This window comes from Heterocephalus glaber, unplaced genomic scaffold (genome assembly GCF_053883595.1).
Source record: "Heterocephalus glaber isolate CG9 unplaced genomic scaffold, H.glaber_assembly_v1.0 deba00001687, whole genome shotgun sequence".
In the NCBI taxonomy this organism is placed as follows: domain Eukaryota; kingdom Metazoa; phylum Chordata; class Mammalia; order Rodentia; family Bathyergidae; genus Heterocephalus; species Heterocephalus glaber.
In genome coordinates, this window is record NW_028258412.1 from 8,419,151 (window position 1) to 8,444,527 (window position 25,377).

General features: G+C 38.5%; 1 protein-coding gene and 1 pseudogene across 5 annotated transcripts in view; both read left to right on the forward strand.

The window, feature by feature from the left end:
• The window catches only part of Slc5a1 (solute carrier family 5 member 1), a 157,382-nt gene that overhangs the window by 88,309 nt on the left and 43,696 nt on the right, over positions 1–25,377 (forward strand). The window lies entirely within an intron of this gene.
• LOC106009300 (importin subunit alpha-1 pseudogene) lies at positions 17,072–18,943 on the forward strand (annotated as a pseudogene).

Consider the following 25,377-nt stretch of genomic DNA (forward strand, 5'->3'; position numbering starts at 1 on the left):
AAAAGACTGTACAGGAGGGCAATGTGGAGAAACAAAAAGAACACATAGATCAAAGTAATCTTGGATAAATCTCAGCTACCATTTCTTTAGATATACAATGGAATTGATAATATTTACCTTCCAGAAAGGTAATGAGAAGTGGAGACCTCTTATAAGGTGGAAAATCAGTAACTAATAGCTCTTTTGCTAGCTCTTTCCTACTTCAAGTATCATAGGAGAGAGATTTTATCTGTCCTACATTCTCCAGAGTCTTATGCAGTGTCTGATACATAGGAGGTCCTTGCTAAATATTCAATGAATAGATGGAGACTCAGCCTTTTAAAAAAATTTCCAATTGCAGTTTTTCTCTAGATGAGGTTTTTCATCTCTTGATAGACTTTATATTTTGTTTATTTAAGAAGCGTTTTATGTAACATTTGTACATGAGCAGAACTAACCCAATGAAAGGACATGTGCATGAGTGGGAGAGAAAGCAAGACGTTTCTTCCTTCATATCAACACAGAGTTACTGGCTGGCTTATCAGTTCAGTCCAATGACCACTTTGATCTGGAGTTCTCACTGAAGCTTTTGGTTGAATAATTTGGCCAAAGTATGTAGTTCCTTGGGCCTAAGATACAAGTAAGTTTAGCTGGTCAAAGACAGGGGTAATGAAGCATACATACTATGAGTTGAATGGAGGAAGAGAAAAGCAAGAAATAAAGACAGTCACTGATGTGATATGCACAGCCCACAGAGAACTTATCAGGAAGTCATACCACATCTTTACTTGGCCTTTGATCAACTATTTTGGATGATATTTAATGACTAGCATTTTAACAGTTGCTTGGGTTATACCTAAAGTCATTTAAATATTAAAAATGTTTGACAAGTAAAAATTGTATGTTATAGCATGATGTTTTGATATAAGGGAACATTATAAGATGGTTAAATCAAATTAATATATCCATCACCTCACATACTTTTTAAATTTTATTTTTTATTTTTATTAGTAATGTTTGCAATACATAATGATTACATTTATCATGGGGAGTTGGGATATAACACATCTTAATTCTTTTCACTTTAGTTTTTGTGGTAAGAACATTTAAAGTTTAATATTTTAGCAATTTTCAAGTACACATTATTTTTTTATTGTAGAATTATTTTCTTTATTTAATAGAATAAAGCATGTAAAAATCTATGTTAATTATTTTCCATTGCTAGAAAAGACATAATTTTAAAAATTAAGGTAAAAAGTGTAGTATTTCACTGAAATAGCCAGGAATCAATGTTGTTGAAGCACTAAAGAGCTCAGTAACTACACATTTTTCTTCTTTAATGTCTTCTACTAAAAGAAACAAGATTTACATGGAGAAACATCTCATTTTAGATATGACTCTTGTGTCATTTCTCTGTCAAAGTGGACCCCTTGCTCCAAATTTCATTTTGGTCTTCCGTTGTCAACTTCTAAGACTAAGTGAATTTTTTGTTACTAATATTTTGCTCTGTTTTGTCAGCCCAGTTTTAGCGTTTTACCAGCTCTGGAACTTGCCCAGGTGTTGAACTATCTAGAGTAGCAGATTGTTTGTTCTCTTCTTAGCCTTGGAAAGACAGCTTCTCTGCATTCAGGTTTCCAGTGGAAAATACTGGACTGTTTTTTAACCTTAAGATTTAAAAATTTTAGTTGATTAGTACATGAGTATAGTACATGTTTACATTTCTTGTGGGAAGTTGATTCACATATATAATGCATCTCAATTCCTTTATTCACTCCTTTTCCCTTCTCTCTCTCCCTTCTCTATCCCATCCCTTGATCTCATGATTTTTTCGTTTGTTTGATTTTTGTTTGTACATGTTTGCAGTATATAATGACCGCATTCCTCATGAGAAGTTGGTACATGTACATAACATATCTTAATTGTTTTTCTTCCCCTTCTCCTCACTCCCCTCCCCTCTCCTTCCATCTCTTGATCCTTTTCCCATTTGAAAAAGATCTATCTCCCTGTTTCCATCATTAACATTTGAGAGCACTTTATCACTCCCACTGCTTACCATTCAGGGGAGGTAAGAGGTAGAAAATTTGTGAATTTTATCCCTAGACCATACACTGGTCATGCACATAGAGTTTCTCAGAAGATTATGATTAGAGATTATGCAAACGGAAGCTTTATCAGAAAAACAGAAAATGCTAATCTTTACCTGAGGTTTGAGGAAAACAAAGTCAGCCACTATTGGTGGCATACACATATATCTGGGAGGCTGAGACAGGAGGATTGTTTGAGCCCAAGAATTTCAGCTCAACATAGATAGCATAGTAAGACTCTGTCCTGTAAGCCTCACACCTTGAGTGTCAGCCACAGATCAATCCAAAGGAAAATAGCAGGTTGTTGTCTAGGTTGCTAAATTAACTTCTTCTCTCTGCTTTTGGTGTCTGTCCAGGGACTTCCTGAAACACTTGGGCCACATCTCTTCATATTGCTCAAAGCTCTGTTCCTCAGGGGAATTTCTCCACAGTGCATTATGTAGCACAGCAATTTATTTTGACTTTCTCTCTCATGTTAAGCTGATCCATCTCTGAAGTAACTCAGTCTTGGCATCCCGTTCTCTCAGTGAGATCTAAAGAAATTTCCAATTAACTTTCAAGTAGTAGAAGCTAAAGGCGATTTTAGAAGCTAAAATGGCATACAATACATTATTATTAACTAGGGTCACTGTGCTGTATGATAGATCACCAGAATTCATTCAACCTAACTTTGTAATTCTTTTTTTCCCTTAGATTCTTTTCTTTTTTCCCATTAAGTTTATTGGTACATTTTTGGTATAAAATACAGTTACATTCATCATTGGGATCTTGTACCATTACATGAATATCTTGGTACTTATTTTTTTTCCCCATTCCCCTGCCCTCCCTTTACCCCCTCCACCTTGCCTATTTGCAAAGACTTTGTTTCCATTTTTTTCCTTTTCTCATATTTTTTCTTTTCCCTTTTTTCCTTTCCCCTACCCTTCCCACTTCCCCTGCTCCTTTAGACCTTTCTTCCTATTACACAATATCAGTTATACCTTTTTAAAATTACAATATCAATTATCAAGGAGACATTACTACAGATTTTATAGAATTTAAAAGGATATAGAAAGCATATTACAAAAATCTGTTTTGAAATAAATTTGACAACTTCTAAGAAGTACCTTGGAAGACAAATTAATGAAACTAACTCTGGAGGAAATATAAAATTTTAATAGCATCTATTAAAGAAAGTATATTCCTAGCTTGAAAAACTACCTATATGACAACAGCAGGCTCATATAGATTTTAACTGATAAATTATATCAAACAATTAAAGCAGAAAAAAGAAGGAACACTTCTCCCCTCATTTTAGGAACTCAACATTGTGCTAATCCTAAAACTGTAAAGATAATAGAAGGAAAAAGTATGAACATAGATAGAAATTTGTTTAACAAAACAAACTATTAGAAGTCAGATCTGGCAGGATGTAGAAAGTGGTTTTATTATAGGGGTGGCAGTGTTGGTTCAGCATTGGAAGATCCACCTCCAAAAGTCATCATTTTAACAGAGGAAAGGAAAAAGCCATATGATACTGTCACTAGTTAGAGGAAAAAGTATTGGACTAAATTCCACAGCTGTTCATGGTAAAAGCTATCAGGAGACTAGAAGTAGAACAGAACCTTCTCAACAGATTAAAGACATGTACTCCATACGTCCAGTGAAAACACCTTATATGAACAGAGAAGATACAATGCTTTCTCCTTAAGGTGGGGAACAAGGGCAGATATGTTTACTCTTTATCTGTCCATTAAACTTTGAAACCTAGGCCCAACCAAAATGGTCTGGCAATAAAATGACATAACTAGGATAGGATTGGCAAGGTAGAAGCAAAATCTTTATATGTAGATGAAATGATCATCTACAGAGAAAATACTAAGAAATCTCTAGGAGCCTCTAGGACTTGTATTTGAATTTAGCAGGATTAGAAAACACATGGTATATATATAAATTCAGGTCTATGTATACTTGCTATAAATAAAGAATTGATATTGAAATTTAAAAGTTATGTAGAAGTACAAAGGACCTAGAAAAGTTAAAAAACAAAAAACAGCAAACAAACAAACAAACAAAAAAGTGTCGGAAGACGTTTAGTACCTAATTTTAAGACCTCTTCTAAAGCTATAGTAATCAAGGCAGTGTTGGTGTAAGGAAAGACATATAGATCATTTGAATAAAACAGAATCTAGAAATAGAACCACACATATATGGTCCACTGAGTTTTGAAAGATTATTTAACATTAGCATTTTATAGAATATAAACTCAATTCAAGAGCTGAGGAAAAGATAGTTTTCAGCAAACAGTACTAGAACATCTGGTATCCATATATAAAAAATTAACCTCAACCCTTTATTTCCATACATGAAAATAACTTGAAGGGATCTATGAACCTAAATATGAAGGCCTAAAAGTATAAAACTTTAAGAAGAAATATAAGGGAAAATGTTTATGAATTTAGGGTAGGCAAGAACTACCTAGGATACAAAAAACATGATGTATAAAAGAAAAAAATTGATAAATGAGATTCCATCAAAATTTAGAACTTTAAATGACATCATTAAAATGAGAAGTAGTCCTTAAACAGGTCATATTTCCAATGCATATAACCTATGACCAGAATATATAAAGAACTCTCACAGCTCATTAATAGACAACCCAATTAAAAAGTAGACCCAAGAAGATGATAAATAGCCAGTATAGCACAAGGAAAGGTGTGCAACTCTAGAATCAGAAAAATACTAATCAGTACAATAACAAGATTGAATTATACACTCATTAGGGAGATGAAGTTAAAAGTTTTAAATGCCTTGTCATGACTTTTTCTTTTTGTTGGATTCTCCCCCTTTGCGTTTAATTTGTCACACCCAATGGATTCATTCTGCTGGGTTTCCTGGGGTTGTGATCCCCATTGTCTTTTCCTAGGGTATTGTCTAAAATGTTTTGGAGTGCTGGTTTGGTATTCATGAAGTTCCTAAGGTGCTCTTTATCATGAAAGTATCTCATTTCTCCATCAATTTTGAAAGATAGTTTTGCAGGGTACATCCATCTGGGTTGGAGGCTGTTTTCCTTTAGGGCTTGAAATACATCACTCCAAGCTCTTCTTGCCTTGAGGGTTTGCCTTGAGAAGTGTGCTGTGATTCTGATGGGCTTTCCTTTGTATGTGATTTGTTTCTTTTCTCTCACTGCTTGTAGAACTTTGTTCTTCTGTTGGATTTCTGGAATCCTAACTATTATATGCCTATGTGTAGATTTTTTTTGATCAAGGCTAGCTGGAGTCCTATATGTCTCACTTATCTGTATTTCAAGTTCTTTTCTCCTCCTTGGGAAGTTTTCTGCCATCACTTCTGTGAAGAGTTTTTTTATGTCATCTGCACTCTCTCCTCTTTCTTCATTGACTCCAATCAGTCTTATGTTATTCTTCTTTGCATTGTCTAGCAGCTGCTGGATTGATTTCTCATGTTCCCTTACAATTTTAAAGCAATTTTTCTTTTCCTGGTCACTAATTGCAATCTTATCTTCTATATGTGAAATTTTATCCTCACATTGGTTCATTCTGCTGTGCAGACTTTCGATGGAGTTTTTAATCTCCTGGAAATCTGTTTGCATCTGTTTTATGGATTCCATTTGCTTCCTATGTTGGAATTCCATCATGTTCCTCAGATCCTCTATTGTTTTTATCTGTGTCCTCTCTAGATTTATTAATCATGTCTTGCACCATGAGCACAATCTTTGCTGTTATCTGAGTAGTTATTTCTGATTTCATTTTTCCCAGACCCTCTTTTGTTGCCAGTTGAGAGAGTCCAGGTGGTTGAGTATCAGATTGTTCCATCTTGTTTCCCTTTGGGGTTGCTGTAGGTGATCTGGAAGTCTGTTTCTGAGACTTGTTTACATGTCTTCTCATTTCCACAGGGCGGGGGTGTGCTTCTGGCACCCGTGGGGCTCAGCTTCTCTGCCCTAGGAGCATGGGATGGGGGTAGAGGAGCTTCCTTCCAGGTGCTGGGACTGGCCCACCTTCTCTGCCCTAGGAGCATGGGATGGCAGCGGGGGAGCATCCTTCTGGGTGCTGGGACCGGCCCACCTTCTGTGCCCCAGGAGTGTGGGATGCCGGTGGGGGGGCTTCCTTCCAGGTGCTGGGACCGGCTCAGCTTCTCTGCCCTAGGAGCTTGGGATGACGGCAGGGGAGCTTCCTTCCAGGTGCTGGGACTGGCTCAGCTTCTCTGCCCTAGGAGCCTCCCTTAGATTCTTTTATTGGTACCTTTTAGGTATGCAATACATTTACATTTATCACTGGGTACTTGTACCTTTACATGATATATCTTGGTTCTTATTTTTTCCCCATTTCTTGTCCTCCCTTCACCAAAAGACTTTGTTTCCAGGTTTTCCTTTTCTCATAATTTTTCCTTTCCCTTCTTTCCTTTCCCCTACCTTTCCCACTTTAACTTTGTAATCTTTAACCAACATCTTCCCATTCCCTCCCCACATCCAGCCTCTGACAACCACCATTTTATTGTTTCTATTATTTACACCTTTTAAGATTCTATATTAAAGTGGAACCATGAAGTCATATTCTTAAGGTGGCCAAAAATGCTGGTTAGATGCTGATCTTTGTGCTTAGTCTTTCATGTGATCTCTTTTTATAACTTCTACAGTTAAAAGGGTATATAGGCTTGAAGCATATACATTTGGATTTTTCTGTACAGTTCTGTGTCAGGCCTTTTTGTGTTCTCATGGTCTGCACTTTGGTATTTTCTTAAAAGCAGACCTTAAAGACCCAGCTCTGAACTCAAAGTTGAAGACAAGGTTGAAGTTGTCCTTTTAGAGTTGTATTGTCCAATATGGTAGCCACAACCTCATTGACTATTTAAAATTAAAATGAGATAAAATTAAAAATTGCAACTGGGTGTGGTGGCACTTGCCTGTAATCCTAGCACTTAGGAGGCTGAGGCAGGAGGATTGCTAGGAATTTGAGGCCAGCCTGGGCTACATAGTGAGTTCAAGGCCAGCCTGAGCTATATAGCGAGACCCTGCCTCAAAAAACCAAACAAAAATTAAAAATTGCTTGCTGTATTCACATATCCATATTTCAAGTGCTAAAGCCATTTGTGAATAGTGCCTACCACCCTCAGTTTGCACCCACAATTACATGACAATAAACACACTACTTTCAAGATAAATCATTGTACTTTTAGATAGCCATTTTTTCCTTCTATTGATTGCAATCAAGATTAAATTGTATTTCTTTTTCTTTACTTCTTTATGTAAAAATTTTAGGGCTGATCTATTGGAGGTGTAATCTTAATTTCTAATCTCTGGGTCTTGGAGAAGCCAATGAGAAAGGAGGCATGGGGCAGAATCATTCTTAGGAGATTTGCATGTTGGACTAGGTCCGGGAATGCATCACATTTTAACCAGAAACGATGTCTTTCTTCCTGGTAGTCCTTGAGTTTGGGGCTAGGATTGGTTGATGAGAAGGACTAACCCCACCCAAAGTAGGTAAGATTCAGTGGTTTATGTGGGGTTTCCAGTGGGTGTTGTTTTCCTTATGCATGTCTCAAGATTGGATTATCCTAACTAAACACGGTCTCATTTTTTTTTAAAAAATGAAGAAGTCACTGCTTCCTTGATGAGAATGGCATTAAACTCTCCTTCCTCCATCCACAGTTTCCATCTAAGCCTTGTTAAGATTTTGTAAATGGTTTCTACACTTGTCTATGTATCAGAATCATGAGATAAAAGAGGTACAGCATTTAGCACTCTACTTGGACAGTGATTAATAAATGGGAACATTAAGAAGTGGAAGGAAGGCCAGGAGTGCTGAGGGAACTCCCCCATTTAGCATCTATCTGGTGCATAGTACTTATTAATGCTCAGTAAATGGAAACTAGCATTTACCTGAAACCACTGTGGGTGATTCCCTTAAAGTTTTCAGATTGACTGTATGAATAAATTAACATGATTTATATGTATATTAGAATTGATGATCCATAATAGTGTAAATAAATAAATATTCATATAAATCATGTTAATTTACTTAAGTGGGTTGCATCTTATAACCGATTTGTGGCATGCCATAGGTTAAGTGGCAATATTTTTTCTTTGTGGTACATGGTATGTCTTGTGCTAGTTGGTGTTTTAGATGTAATAAAATATGGTAATATTGTAAGGTACTTTTTTTTTACTCTGCTAACCACAACACCTGGGCTCTGCAAAAATACTTCAGGGGCTGTTCTCTCTACCTCCTAGCAACTCAACTTTTATTTTATATAAGGCAAATCTGTTAACATTTTATTTGAGAGCAAGGTTCTGCTGACTTAAGGTTTAAAAACCGATAACTTAGAAGAAAAATAAGATAGTGATTTCCATTTTAAAATTTAAAAATAGTTTTTAAACACTACCGTAATATACACTTGTAAGAAGGAATTAAAGAAAACATAGCATGTAAGAAAATACACATCTAAGTACTTTCCCTCTAAAATTGGAAAATATTTTAAACAGCATCAAAACTGTACTTATAAATTTTCATTTGAAATAAAATACGAAGTCAGCTAAAGCTGTTATTGGTCAGTAAGTCCATAACTAGAATATCAGTTTGTTTTTTTTTTTGGTCAGTCATTTGCTTTTTAAAAAAAATTTTATTTTATTGGTACATTTTAGGTATACAATATAATGACATTCATCATTGGAAATTTGCACCTTTACATAATCTCTCTTGGTTCTTATTTTTTTCCCCTTCCCCTGCCCTCTCTTCAACCCCTCCATCCCTCCCTATTTACAAAGACTTTGTTTCCATTTTTTCATTTTCTCATATTAATTCCATTCCCTTCTTTTCTTTCCCCTACCCCTCCCACTTCCCCTTCCCCTTTGCCCCTTTTCTTCCTATTTCACATTGTCTATTATACCTTTTAGTCCTTATTTACACTTTCAGTTTCTCACACTAGAGAAACTATTTGGTATTTACACATGTGTGTCCTGTTTATTTCACTTAAGAGTATCACCTCAATGTGGATCCATTTAGCAATAAATGTCTCTAATTTCTCATTTTTAATGGCTGAGTAGTACTCCATTTTATTAAAAAACCACATTTTCTTTATCCGGTCTCCAGTTGATGGGCATTTGGGCTGTTTCCAAGTTTTAGCTATTACAAGCTGTGCTGCTATGAACATGGGTGCACATATATCACTGTGGTATGATTCTTTTAATTCTTTGGGGAAGATCCCCAGCAGTGGAATAGCGGGGTCAAATGGGACTTCCAGTTCTAGTTCTTTGAGGTATCTCCATACCGATTTCCACAGTGGTTGCACCAGTCTACACTCCCACCACAGAATATCAGTTCTTAAGTGTCCTGGTCCAAGAAGCTTGTCACAGAGGCTACAGGCTCTTCAGAGCTAACATCTCTTGGCCTGCAATGACAAAAACCTTCCAGTGGGGTGCTTTTCCCCCCTTTTTTCCTTTAGCCCAGTTTCTTTGTGCTGTAGGAGGAGTAGGCAGCCAGAGAAGCTCCTGAAAGAGTCCTAGGGGATTTCAGGAAGGGAGGACTTATGTTGGCCCTGGTTAGATACCTGAGGCAGGGAAGGCTAGGGAGTCACCCAAGAAAAAAGTAGAGAAAAATCAGAGCTCATAAAGTCTGAAGGGAAATTGGACAGGGGAGAGCTTGGTCTGCATACTCCTGGGCTTCAGGTAGATTTGATAAGAGTGCTTTTGATGAATAACAGTGAAAATCCAGACGCTCTAGGAAAATGACAGGATCCTAAGAAATTAGTGAGTTTCAGAGAGGAAAACAGACTGTACTTTGACCTGAAGATAGAAATGAAGGACAATTGAAGGGGCAGGGCAAGGACTCCAGGGCTGAAATTACAAGAAGAGTCAGCTTACTCAGAGATCCAGGAAGGGAGGTTCTCAGGAGCCTCAGTCACCTTAAAGCAAGCCAAGCCAAGCTAACTCAGCTGAGTAACATGAAACCATGAAGGCAGACTTATGTAACTGTGGACTGGTTGGTAACTCAGGATTCCCTTTTTCTGTGGCATTGTGGTTTGGCAGCTCTAACAGCTGCTTGTGTATGGTATTGTGATGATTACTTAAGGAATGTGGGAGACATGAGAGTAGAAAGGCTAGGAAGCTCAGCAGTTAACCTTTGAAGGGGAATTCCTGACTTCCTGGCTCAAGGCAACAGAAATTACTCAGAGAAGGGAGGTCCCAGATACACAGTCCAAGAAAGATTTTTGTTTTTGGGAGGAGAATTTGGTCTTACCTGTACATTGGCAGAGCCAGCTTCATGAAAACAGCAGGTATATCAGAGCCCACACCTTGACAATCCAGTTCTACTCAGACAAAAGCATTCCAAAGGGCAGGGAGGAGTGGGAACTGCATAAGGAGCCAAAAGACTTGGTGTACTCCACTTTGTGACATCGGGCAATTCATTAACCTTCCTGAATCCCAGAGAGTATCTTCCGTAATGTGAGACAGTCAGATGAGGGCTCTCAAGGGATCTTCTAGGACTAAAATTTTAAGGCTCTATACCACAGAGAAGGGAATAAGCACAGGAAACGGGTAGGTCCCTACTAGAACCTTGAAGATGTAATGGCTGTCTCTCAACAGCCAGAATTTCTTTCCTTCCTTTGTTAAAAAAGTATCAGAAAGCAGTATATCACAATGCTTTAGGGCAAGTGTTGACAAACTTTTCCTGTAAAGGACCAGATAGTAACTATTTTCATCTTTGCAGCTATGTTACTCAGTTGTGCTGTTGTAGCACAAAAGCATCTATGGCTGTGGCTTGTTCTTATAAGATGTTATTTACAGAAACACATGGAGGGCTGGCTTTGTTGGTTTGAGGACACATGCACAGTCTGAGAATAGTGCCCAGTAGCAAACTCTCATTTTAAGCTCTTATTATTCTTTTTTTTTTTTTGAATTGGAATCCTTTGAAAGACTGTCACATCACTTATCTGATTGGATTCTCAGTGATCTAGCTTGTTAGCTACAGTGTGGATGATGATTAACTCCTTGGTTTGCCCACGTTCATGCAAAGATAAGAACTTCTTTTGTTCTTCTGGTTATTCAGGTCTCTTTCTCTTTGTCCTTTGAGATGGAAATTTATGAGGCTTATAGATGTAGTCTAAAGGTTAATTTGAAAACCAAGAAATTCTTTTATTTAGGGCTGACCAGAGACCCTGATAAAAAGTATACCTGACGAAAGAGGATAGATTCTCAAACTTTAAAAACCCTCTTGAGGAAAATATACCAGATTTTATCTTTAAGTCTCTAAAAATTAATGATTATATCAAAGTGCAGCCACTTTTAATGCCACCAGAGAGCACAAACAGTGTCTTAGAGAAACCTGATAGGCCTAAGACATAGGTGGGAGCTCATAAGTCAGAAAGGAAGAGAGGAAACCAGGCAAATGGACACTCAAGAGGTAGAGAGCATGCCAAGGGAGAAAGCCCCAGAAAGATGTAAGAAGGAAGGATAAGTATTTGGCCCTTCAAAAGTCTGGGAGAGATGACTCCTGCCTTTCCTGACTCCTGCCTTTCCTGACTCCCAAGTCCATTTAGCCCTTTCTTCTTTTTTGGATTGCTTTCCACCTGCAAGCTGTCTGTGCCCTTATTTATCCCACTGCTCTGTGATGCAGGCCAGTCCTATACTTTTCATACATATATATATTTTTTATCTATTACAACACCTGTTCTGAAGCTTTGGACTGCAAGTAAACACTTAACAAATATGCGCTGAATTAAAGAAAAGGCAGGGAGAAGGACACATCTTCAGACCCCCATGCTGGTCCTCCTTAGTAGTCTCACCTGCGACTGCAGTCTATGCTCTGCTCTCTGGTACAGTGGTCACATGGTGTAGGTAATGATAAGAACTTAGGAAGTTAGGAGGATGTGGGGTCTAAGTCAAAGCTTTTCTCTAGCCTTGTTCCAAATTTCTGTACCTTTGCCCAGAGAAAAAATTTTTCTTGCTGCTTTTTTAAGGCTCATGATAGTAATGAAAAAGCCTAGCCTTAAGCAGAGAACCAAATTACAGCCCATATCAGACCTCTTGGTTAATTTTGGTGTCACCATGCTTTCTTACTCTCTCAGGCCATTTGATTTTCCTCAGTTTGAATCAAGTTTTTACCAAATGTGGCGCTTTCCATAATAATTACCTCTATCCTCTTTGGTGAAAGGTGTTTTTCTTTCTCATTATGCCAGTTCCAGCCTTGCTCTTGAATAACCCAGTTCCTTTCTTCTCTTCCTCCTTCTCTTCTTCCTTTTCCTCCTCTTTTTGCTTCATTTCATTTTCGTCTCCTTTTCCTTCTCTTCTTCACTTCTTCCTCTCTTCCTCTTTCTCCTCTTCCTCATCCTTTTCCAATTTTTTCTTTGTGTAGCTGTTTTCCTCCTATCCCTTTTGTCATCATCCCTCTGAGGAGCTTCTTTGATTCATGCATAGTGTATTTCATGTATTCTTTGTGTTTCTAGGCATCGATTGACTGGTGTGTAGCAAAGTTCTTGTCACCTGGTTAGTACATAAGCCTGTGGCTTCTCTTTTCCTATTGGCTGCCCTCTCAGTATTTTCTAACAGATTTGCACTTCCGTAGTCAGAGACAGGAAAATATAAATTATATTCAATGTTTTTACTTAGCTGAAATAAGAAGAGTGTTGAAATTATTGACTAAGATGATGTCTTGGCAGCCACATTAGAAATATATCAGGGCTTTCCTTATCTATCACTTGGATGTGGTATACTGCAAAGTGAGTCAACTGCAGCTGTGTGTATCTTTTGGATAAGTTTTATATTAAGGAGATGATTTAGAGTTAGAGTTAAGAGCATAGACTCTGGAGCCAAGGTGCCTTGGTTTGAACCCCAGCTCCATGAATTCATACCTGTGTAGCTAGGTAAGTTATCCTCTCTCTGGCTCAGTTTTCTCAGTTGCAAAATAGAGATCATTACACTTAAAATTGTTTTGAGGGTTAGTTAGTACATATAAATATCTCAGAGAATTATGGAGTTAGTACTAGCACTTGGCTGTCATCATCATCATCATCATCATCATCATCATCATCATCATCGTGTTTCATCTCCAGTTCTTCTGCAAGCTGTGAATTTAATAATTTATCCATTTATTCATTCTTCTAGTTCTGCATTGTTATTCTTTTATTCCACAACTACATTTTTTTAAAAAAATATTTTTATTAGTACATATTTGCAGTGCATAACGATTACATTCATTGTGGGGATTTGGTACATAAAACTTCTTAATTCTTTTTATGTTCCCTTCCTCTCCCTCCCTTTTCCTTCCTTCCGTCTCTTGGTCCTTTTTCCATTTGCACAAGATCTGTCTTTTTGTTTTCTATTATCTATCTTTTGTTTTGCTCTTTGTTTATACTTTAGATTTCTCATTTAAGAGAAACCATGAAATATTTAAGCTTGTGTGTCAGATTCATTTCACTTACTTAACATTATGGTCTCAAGGTGAATCCACTGTACTACAGATAACTCAAATTTATCCTTTATAGCAGAGTAGCAGTCCATTGAGTATAAATACCAAATTTTCTTTATCTATTCATCTGCACAACTATATATTGACTACCTACTATATGCCAGGTTCTGGTAGGTGCTTGTATATATATCCATATTCAGAGTCTGCCAAGAAATGCATACACACTTCAGAAAAAGAAAAACTTGTATAAATATTTTAATACTAAATTTATTGAGACATCATGAGATTAATACAAGTTTCCTTTGGCCTCTACAATTAGAAGAGGTGCTTGAAGTGGTGGCCATGAGCTTCCAGACATTTATTAGTACAGTGAACTGCTGCTTGGGTAACCTTGTTCCATTGAGAAGGCCTTCCTTTAATTTATGTAGGAGGGTCAAGGAGAACCTTTCTGAGGATTGGGAATTTAGGCTAAGACCTGAATATTAGAAGCAGCCAGCCAGAAATGACAAATGTTAGAGGCTATGGGAGTACCAATTACCCCGATCTTAAGGTATATTATGTACACATTTTGAAATACCACATTATATCCCATACATATCTAATTATTATGTGTGAATTTAAAAAATAGAACCAAAGAACCAGCTGTGTAAAGATTAGGGGATGAGCAACCCAAGTGAAAAAACAGACATGCAATATAAAAGACCTAAAGTATAAAGAACTTGGAATACATGTAGAATTGAAAGGGAAGCAGCATGGGAGAAATATAGACATTTAGATCAGTGAAGGACATTGAATTGTTGATGATTCCAAGATGGGGCCATCTAGTTTGGTGGGTGGCTTGGTCCCCAGCTTCCTTGACCTCTAAATAGCACCAGAAGGCCTCACCTGCATTTTGTACCAAAACTGGTGGGAAAACACCAGATTTGGGGGTGGTTTCCTGATTTCCTGTTTCTTTGGTATTTTGGTTAGAGAGGGATTTGCAATACAGGTAATGAGTCAAAGGCAACCATTGTCTGTGGGGACATGAGGTGATGTAACCAAAGATTATGATAGACTGTGAAGCAAAGCTTGTGTCTAAATATTTACCAGAGTTTTACAAATAAAATATTCTGAATATAAGAGCACCGCTTTATTTCTGTCCCAATCTAGGAACTGTAAACCCTGAGAGATGGCAAGGGTCAAAGCTTTCCAAACTTCCCCTGTTGAAGAAGGTTAAATATCAATGGTTTCTCTTATATGAGAAACACAAAATATAAATAGTTTAAAGAGCAAAATAAAAGATAGATGATAGAAAACAAGCAGGTAGACCTTTTGCAGAGGAGTAATGGATCTAGGGATGTAGGGAGAAGGGGGAAGGAGAGGGGAAGGTGAAGTATAAAAGGATTAAAATGAGATATGTATATACATCTATATACTAACTCCCCAAGATGAATGTATTCATTATATATTTCACTAATAACATGTTTTTATGTACTAATAAAGACATAAAAATAAACTTTACCTGTTGAAAATACATCTTACTAAGGGGAAAGAGATGCTGATCAAGATTAAACTTCCTAAGAGGGTGAGGAAGGAACTGGAAAGAAATCATGATACAGATGAGCACATGCTGTTCCTGAGTTTACAGTGAGATGAGTGGGTAGGAGCATTTCACCTCACCGTGCCCTGCCCAGGGAAGTTTAGAAGAGAGTATCCGGGGAGAAGAAAGAAGTCACTTGGGTGTTGGAGACTCTCCCTAGTCCCCCTGGACTTAGTTACCTTTGGCTGGGGGACCTTGCGCAAGTCCCTCTACTCTTCTGCTCCTTAATTGTCTCATCTGTAAAATAGGATTAAACTTTTTTTTTTTTTGGTACCGGGGATCGAACTCGGGTCCTTGAGCTTGCGAGGCAGGCGACGGAACCACTGAGCTAAATCCCTGGCCCTCATCTGTAAAATAAAGATGACAATAATACCAATTTTACAGAATTTTTGTGTGCATTAAGTAAGATAATATGAATAAACCACATGTTCTAGCACTTAGAGGCACTGTAAAAATTAATGATTCTCTTTTTCTTTCTTATTCTCCAAGGGCGAGTCTCTCAAAGTGAGGTAGTCAGACCAGCAATATCAGCAAAATGCGAGTCTTTGTTAGAAACACAATTTTTTATATCCCTAACCTAAGCCTACTGAATTAGAAGAAGATGGGACCCAGAAATTGGTTTTAAGAAGTCTCCCAGGTGATTCTTATTAAGGTTTTCAGACTTAGCAAATAAAAATAAAGGATGTTCAGCTAAATTAAAATTTCAGACAAAGAATACACTTGTAGTAAGCACATCCCAAATATTCCATGGGATGTACTTACACTAAAAAACTATTCATTACTTATCTGAAATGCAGATTTAACTGGGTATCTTATATTTTGATGTATGCTAAAATTTGAGAATCACTGTTGGGAGGGTATTCCAACAGAAAGGTCCAGCACAGCCTAGAGAGGAGATGGAGGGAAAGCCCTGGCATCTCCTGATGTCACTTAAAGGGAAGGACAGAAGCAGGGAGCAGAGAGCTGTCTCCAGAGTTCTGGAGCATTATGTGGTCCATTAACAAGGAAACAAGCTTCCTGAAATTAGCTGAGTGCATTTTCCTTTTGAGCTGTTGTGCTCCCTTGAAGAGAAAATGACAACTCTATCTCTTGAAGGAAGTTCAGGGCCCTCCATAAAAACATAGGGTGCATAAAAACATTTATCAATATTCTTCAGCATATTCTTGCCTTTGTGGAACAAACTTTCCTAAAGGTTTCTTACACTTGTCATCTCATTTGAACTTATTGACATCCTTCTGGGGAAGGGTAAAGAATTCTTATCCCTAAGCTTATAGTGGAGGAAACTGAAGCTTTAAGGAGTAAAGAGACTGGTTCAAGATTGTATAGTTTGTTATGGCACAGCCAAGATTAGAACCAGGTCAGAAGGCTCCCAGTGTGCTTAGAAGGAGTGGGAAAAAGAGGGGTCTATATCATTTAATTTTGCTTTCAAGCATTATCATTTACACAAAGGGGTCCATGTTATTAATTTTGCTTTCAAGTATTATCATTTACACAGAGTACTTTAAAATCTTCTATAATATTTAATTGAGATGGAATAATTGAACACACAGAGTACAGTGTAATATTTAATATATGTATACAATATGTAATGATCAAGTCAGGGTAACTGAAATACCTATGGCCTCAAATATGTATCATTTTTCCATTATCTATTTTAAAAACCCTTGATTGTGAAGCTAGGACTATACACTTGTGACCTTTTCTAAATTTTTGAAATTCTTGACCTCTGGGTTAGTAGTCCTGTGTGTGTACAGCCTGTCTTACTTTCCATAGAGTGTGAAAAGAAAAATATAATTGCTTTGTGGGAACCAGGCATGGGGGCCCATGCCCATAATCCTAGCACTCTGGGATGCTGAGGCAGGAAGATTGCAAGTTTGAGCCCAGCTTGGGCAACTTAGCAACTTAGGGAGACTCTGTCTAAAAATTTAAAAAAAGGACTGGGGATGTGTGAAGGCCCTGTGTTCAATCCTGACTACTGAAAATAAAAAAAGTGAGCTTGAGACACCATTCCTGGGCTCAGCTGCGATGGATCTGTTGTGAGCACTCTGTCCACAGCTGATTGCTCCAAGAAGTTCATCCCTTTGTGGGGGTGAAAAATAAAAGGATTATCTTTTGACTAAAACTACATCCATAGTGCTGAAAACTTGAAGAGCTTTCTCTCTTTGCCTCATAACCATGTCTACCAATGAGAAAGCTAATTCACCAGCTTCCCGCCTGAACAGATTCAAGAACAAGGGAAAAGACAGTAAAGAAATGAGGGGGCCAAGAATAGAAGTTAATGTGGAGCTAAGGAAAGCTAAGAAGGATGATCAGATGCCGAAAAGGAGGAATGTCAGCTCATTTCCTGATGATGCTATTTCACCACTGCAGGAAAACCACAAAAACCAGGGCACTGTGAATTGGATTGTTGATGACATTGTCAAAGACATAAATAGCAATAATCTGGAAAGCCAGCTCCAAGCTACTCAAGCTGCCAGGAAACTGCTTTCTCAGGAAAAACATCCCCACCTTGACCACATAATCCGGGCTGGTTTGATTCCAAAATTTGTGTCCTTCTTGGGCAGAGGTGATTTAGTCCCATTCAGTTTGAGTCTGCTTGGGCACTCACTAACATTGCTTCCGGGTCATCAGAACAAACCCAGGCTGTGGTGGATGGAGGTGCTATCCCAGCACTCATTTCTTTCTTGACATCTCCCTATGCTCACATCAGTGAACAAGCTGTAAGGGCTCTAGGAAACATTGCAGGTGATGGATCAGTTTTCTGACCCTTGGTTATCAAATATGGTGCAACTGACCCACTCTTGGCTCTTCTTGCAGTTCCTGATATGTCATCTTTAGCAGGTGGTTACTTACATAACCTTACCTGGACACTTTCAAACTTCTGCCACAACAAGAATCCTGCACCCCCATTAGATGCTGTTGAGCAAATTCTTCTTACTTTGGTTCATCTCCTGCATCACAATGATCTGAAAGTATTAGCAGAAACCTGCTGGGTTATTTCTTACCTTATGGATGGTCCAAATGAATGCACTGAAATGGTTGTAAAAATGGGCGTCATCTGGTGAAGCCTGTAGGATCAAATGAATTGCCAATTATGACTCCTGAGCTAAGAGCCATAGGGAATATTGTCACTGGAACAGATGAACAGACTCAGGTTGTGATAGATGCAGGAACACCTGCTGTCTTTCCCAACCTGCTCACCCACCCTAAACCTAATATTCAGAAGGAAGCTACGTGGACAACGTCAAACATCACAGCTGGCCGTCAGGACCAGATACAGCAAGTTGTAAATCCTGGATTAGTCCCATTCATCGTCAGTGTCCTCTCTAAGGCAAACTTTAAGACACAAAAGGAAGCTGTGTGGGCTGTGACCAACTACACAAGTTGTGGGACAGTTGAATGGATTGTCTATCTCGTTCACTGTGGTATAATAGAACAACTGGTGAACCTCTTAACTGTGAAAGATACAAAAATTATCCTGGTTATTCTGGATGCCATTTCAAATACCTTCCAGGCTGCTGAGAAACTAGGTGAAACTGAGAAGCTTAGTATAATGATTGAAGAACATGGCGGCTTGGACAAAATTGAAGCTCTACAGAACCATGAAAATGAGTCTGTGTACAAGGCCTCATTAAACTTGATTGAGAAGTATTTCTCAGTAGAGGGAGAAGAAGATCAAAATGTTGTGCCAGAAACTACCTCTGAAGGCTATACCTTACAAGTTCAGGATGGGGCTTCTGGTACCTTTAACTTATGTAGCTGAGGAAGGCATCAAGTTTTTGTTGTGTACTATGTTTGGTATAAGTTTGTCTTCTGTTTTACTACTAGGAACTCTTTTTTTAAAATCTGGTTTGTTATTGTAGCACTTTGTACAATGAAACTACACTTGAACAGTTCCAAACTGTACATACTGTATGAAGCTTATCCTCGGAAGGGGTTTCTTATTTCTATGTGGAATTTCACATTTTGCCCTGTCCTCTAAATAAAGATTAAATCCCCCCCCCAAGTAAACTTGAATCACTTTCTTCCTCTGGGCTATAATTTGTTTTCATCTGCAAAAAAAAGGTCGACTTTAATAATTTCCAAGGTAATACCAGCTTTAACATCAGATGAGCTGAATTAAGGTACCCATTTTCTATTTTCTGTTATGCCAAACAAAATTGTAGTTAGTATTCAGCAGCATTTTAGGACATTTTAATGTCTCTTTACATCTTCCAGAACAAATACAAACTTACCTGCTTACTTTGTTTCCAGTCTGGTGGTCCGGTGTCCTCTGCGTCTTTGTAGTGTGGAACCAGGTGGCTGTACAGAGGAGCAGGGGGTGGCGGGTCCAGTGGATTGTTGCTGGGGCGAGGGCTGATTTGGCGTCTTCCGCGCGACTCCGGACCTGGGCAGGGCGTGCACCAGCATCACTACTCTTACACTTTGGGGCCATTAGTACGTAAAAATGAGTGTTATTTGAACATAAGCCCTGAGATATCATAACAGGCAATTTGATAGCCAAGATGGCTACTACATGCTTAATGGGTGGGTAGCATATACAATGACAGAATACATCTAAGAGGTTGAGTTCATATGATTTCTCTAGAGAGGACATGGTAGAGCACGAACGGGCTTCTAGGGTTGGAGAAAGTAGGACTGGCAAGATTGCAAAAAGTTTTCAGTGCCTGTAATTTCTCTTAGGAATTTCATGCCATGACAGAGGGGCAGATGAATTCTCAGTTCAACAATCTTTGTCTTTGGTGGTTGGGATCACCATCTAGCAACTCTTTTTTTTTTTTTTTTTTTTGGTACCAGGGATCGAATTCAGGACCTTTCACTTGAGAGGCAGGTCTGGTGCCACTGAGCTAAATCCCTGGTACCTTAGCAACTCTTATAATCTGTCTCTTGAGAAGTTAAATTGTTGGTGGAAGGATCTCCCACAAAGTCTTTGAGTGACTTCAATAGATTTCCATTTGAGATGTCTCAATAACTTTATTGCTACATGGGGATAGCTTGTAAATCTTTAGTTGACTGGGCCTGCCAGTTCCAAAGTTTTAGAGGTAAGATGGTCAAAGCTTCTTTAAGTCCATGGGCATATATGTTGACATAAGACTGGGAAGAGTGAGTATCATGGTAACAGACCTTTACAACCCTGGAGATAAAGTAGTGGATTTTGGAGAGAGCCTCTTTCACCCTAAACTTTTTTTCCTCCAGGTCTTAGCATTCTAATTGTATATAAATCTAGGGATTGTACTTCTGTTTCCAAAGAAAGTTGAAAACAAGGTTAAGTAGGAAATGGCTTAACCAGTGGTTTTCAATACAGTCTAGGGCAGGCTTCTCAAGCTTTATTGTGTGTAAAAGTCACCTGGAGAGCTTATTACTCTGATTCAGTAGGTTTGGATGGTAACAGAGGCTTTGCATTTTTCATAAAGTCCTAGATGAAACTGATGTTCTTGGTTCACAGAGTACTCTGTGAGGAACACTGGTTCTGAGAGCGCATTTGAGGGCTGAGCTAAGCCCTGGAGGAGCACTCATTAAATAGATTGATGTCTGCTTTTGTTTCAAAAGTTAGATGCAACCCCCACTATCTTCTGACTTCTAACATCAATAGTTTGTAGGGAGAAAATATTCAGCTAGATGTTTCCTTTGTGGTTTAAGCAACTTTCCCTTAGAAAAGTATAACAGAAAACCATATAGGGTTGTGCCAAACTCTGAAGAGACTGAAATGAAAAAAAAGTGGTAGTGTCACTGTACTAAGGCAAACAAAACTGATCTTATCTGGAATCTAAATTGCAATAAAAAGAGAGCTATTCTTGTTAAATGATCCAAATAATTTAGAGTCAGATCCTTTGGTAGTGATGAGAATTAGATGGTCTGGCCCAGGTCATTATTATTGCCTAAGAACCCATAGATAAGCGGGAGTTTTAAAACAAGATTTGAAGCTACCAGTAGAAGATATTAAAACCAAGTGGGAAATCAAGAAGGGCAGCCTACTTCACTCTGGGCACTTGTTTCTGGAACAATCTATTTGGGTCTGAGGCCCGTATGGGGACAGGAAAGGAGCTGAGGGAATCAGAGAGCAACAAGGTTGATGATATTCAAGTCTATGGCCAGTGAGGAGCAGACATATGAGAAGAGGAAGCTTAAACTGAAGAATAATTCAGAGGGTTGAGTACTCTCCCTGTCCTTAGACAGTGGAAGAGCTTGTGGAAGAGATATCTGACTTGTTCTGTATCATGAGAGTGAAACTATGACATGGGTAGATCTCAGCTCAAGGTAAAGAACTTTTTAACAATTCAGCTGCCTTGTAAGTAGGGAGTTCTTTGTCAACAGAAGTATGCTTGTATACACTGACCATCACTTGGGAGGTGTTGTAGAAAAGAGTCAAGCAGTGATGTCTATGGACCCATTAAACTTTGGGAGGAGAGTCTATAATTTCTCTCCCTGTCTCCCTTTCTACCAGCTTAGTAAGACAGGACAGGTAGGCAGTCAAATGTGATCCTGAATTCCCTTAAGTCAAAAGAAGAGGCATACTCTTTATTACCTTTTGTGATAAAGATATTATTTTCCCAATTACCATGCCATCAATCCTACTGGTTTATTTTTGTATATCCTTTTATTGGTACATTTTTGGTGTACAATATAATGACATTCATCATTGGAAATATGCACCTTTACATACTCTCTTGGTTCTTATTTTTTCCCCCTCCCCTGCCCTCCCTTCAACCCCTCCATCCCTCCCTATTTACAAAGACTTGGTTTTCTTTTTTTCATTTTTTCATATTAATTCCATTCCCTTTTTTTCTTTCCTCTACCCTTCCCACTTCCCCTTCCCCTTTGCCCCTTTTCTTCCAATTTCACATTATCTATTATACCTTTTAGTCCTTATTTACACTTTCAGTTTCTCACACTAGAGAAACTATTTGGTATTTACACATGTGTGTCCTATTTATTTCACTTAAGAGTATCACCTCAGTGTGCATCCATTTAATCCTACTGGGTTTGTTCTGACCTCATCCTTCTTACATGGTGGTAGAATAACTTGTACTTTTTTGAATCCTATTTGGGGATGAGAAAGAAGGCTTGAAAAGAAGTTAGAAGCCAGGTCAAGTTAGGAATTTTAGATAAAGTCTGAAATTCTGAATTCAGAAGGAAAGAGAGAGGAAATTACAGAGAAGAACATGATGATTCATGTCACAGGGCCACTCTCTAAATGGAGTATGATTTCAAAATGGGCGGAGTGTGGGTGAGGAGTGGAGAGAAAATGTTTAGGAAATCAGAATCATGACAGTGTCATTAATGAGCTTCAATGAGAGGAGAAGCAGCATGAAAACCTGGCAGAGGGGCATAAGACATAAAACAATGGTCTTTGTCTTAGTCAGCTCAGGCTGCCACCATAACATACCACAGGTTGGGTGGTTTAACAGAAATTATTTTCTCTGACTTTTGGTTTGAAGTCCAAGATCAAGGTTATGTTAGCGCTGGTTTCTAGTGAGGCCTCTCTTCCTTGCTTGTAGAGAGCTGTCTTCCTGGTGTGTCCTCATATGACCTCTTCTCTGTGTGCATGCATAGAGAGAGGGATTGAGGGATGGAGGGGAGGAAAAGAGAAAGAGAGAAGAGGGAGAGAAGAGAGAGAAGAGAGAGGGATCTGGTATGTCTTTTTCCTCTTATAAGGCACTAACACTATGATATTGTAAAGGTTCATGCTTATGACTTCATTTAACTTTATTTTTTTAATGGCCTTATTTCCATATATAGTCATATTGCAGTTTAGGGCTTCAGTATATGAAATTTGTGGGAAGGACTCAATTCAGATGATTACAGTGTCCATTGTAGCTCTTGTGAATTGTCTTTAAGGGTGAATTGTCCTTTTCGGAGGGCATGAGATGAAGGGCCACTGGTTAGGGCCATCTGAGTTCCAGGCATTACTGATTCATCATCTTGTTTGACTCCAGCACAACCCTGTCGTAAGAGAAGATGGAAGGCTCACAGATGTTGTGAGCACTCAGATGGTAAGGGGTCAAGGAAACATTCCAGTTGAAAATTTTAAGCTTATTCTGCCTTTGTACTGGAGGAAGCTTTGCTCTGAAATCTTGTCAATTTTCTAGGACTATATCTTGAAGCCTTGAGCTGTCAGGAAGACTGCTTAGCAGGCCCATGAGGGACGAGATCCAGGAAGATCTCTGAATGGAGTAATGACATGATTAAAGTTGTAAAGTTGCACTTTGCGGAGGTAGATATGTAAGTGTGTGGGAGTGACTGATAGGAGAAAGAAACTTGAGGTCAAGTAAAAGAATGTTTCATAGTCCTGTTGAGAGATAATGATAGGCAGCCAAGGGTGATATAGAAAGTGCTAGATGCCAATGGTACTGTGAAAGCAGAGTGAGGGTTTTGATAAATGATTGAATGGAGGTCAGGGGGTAAAGGGAAGAAGTCCAGAATGAGGCCGAGGTGGTAACCCTGACAAATGAATCTAATATCCCCAAAACTTTGCTGACCCCATTCCATCCCCTTCTCAGGTGGTGGGGGAGGGCCTCAGGACTGCCTGATATGTCTTAAAGTCCAGTGTCCCCCTTTAGGAAAGGGATAGTGGAGAGGATTTCTTAAATTTAAGATTAACCTAATTCAGTTAATCATTTTTGATAATTATGTCCTTAATAATACAGCATTAGGCTTAATAATTTGTCAAATGAGGTGATGAGGGAGAAGCTAATGGCTTAGGACAGGTCGGCTGGTAGAGTTAAGACAGCTTTTTTGAGTAATCTGTATTTTAGGAAGTAAATATTTAGTTTCAGATTTAGACAATTTTAGGGACGTTTTGATTAAAAGTGGACTGTTAGCTCCATCAGACTTTGAACAGAAAGAAGTAAGTCTGTAAACAACCTGTTTTTTCCGGTTTCCTCTTCTTAATGAATGGCATCCACCCAGCTACTCAAGTCCCAAATCTAGGAGTTATCCTTGATTACCCTCTGTCTTATTTCCCTCATTAAATCCATCAACAAATCTTGTCTATCTTGTTTGAAAAACTTACCTCCAATATCTACACTTGCCTTTGTCTCACCTACTACCACCCTAAACCAAGCCACTGTCCTGTCTTACCTGGCTGTGGAGATAGCTCCCACTTGGTTTCTCTGTTTTATTTTCTGCCCCAACAGTTCACTTTCTGAACAATTTAGAGCAACAGTTAACAGCAAATTAGATCCTATTCCTCTCTGCTGAAAACCCTTAATGGCCTCCCATCACCCTGAGAATAAAATCTACTCTTCCTATCCTGGCTTACGATCATTTCCCTGACACAGCTCCTCCTGACTTTTCAGCCTCTCCTCACACTGTCCTCCTCCTTGCCTGCCATACTCCAGCCACCTTGGCCTTTCTGCTTCTCAACCATGGATGCTTTTCCCATTTGGGGAAGTGGGATCTTTGCTCTGTTGAAATATTTTTGGTCTGACATTCATGGGTGACTTGTATCATTTAGATCTCAATTTAAAGGTCACCTCTACCAAGAGACCTTATCTGACTCTTTCACCTAAAAACTGTATTATAACCTCTTTGTTTTATTCTCTTCACAGCACTTATCCCTCTCTGGTCTTCCTTTTTGTGGTTGTTTATTTATGTTTACTGCACTTCAATATAAGCTTCCTGTAAGTAGAGATTTTGTCTGTGTTATTCATAGCTGAATCTCCCATATCTAGGATGCTATTTGACACTTTTAGTAGATAGAGTACCAAGTTAATATTAATTGTGTGAATGATTGAATGCACTTACACCACCGTCTCCTTTTCATCATTCCTAGACCTCTTTTTTTTTTTTGGTACCAGGGATCGAACTTGGGACCTTCCGCTTGTGAGGCAGGCAGTGGAACCACTGAGCTAACTCCCGAGCCCTAGACCTCTTTTTGATTGGGCCTTCAGGGATCTCTCTCTGCTTTGACTTGGCATTTGATACTGAGCACCACATGCCTTATATTTGGGAGAGCAGCTGATATAGTTAGGAAAATTTCTTGGAGTAATTTGTCTTTTGGTAAATATATATTTTGTTTCAGATTTGGACCATCTAGGAACAATTAAAAAAAAAAGCCTCATACCATCTGCTTAGCAAAAAGTAAAATAATTATACAAATGGCCCCCAGCCTAGTAGGATTCAACTTAACAATATTTTAACCTTATGATGGCATGAAAGCTTATTGATGCAATCATTTTGTTTTCACTTTCAGTGTGGTATTCAATAAATTATATGATATATTTAATACTTTACTATAAAATGAGCTTTATGTTACGTGATTTTTTCCAACTGTAGGCTAATGTAAGTGCTCTGAGCACTTTTAAGTTAGGTAGGCTGAGATATGGTGCTCAGT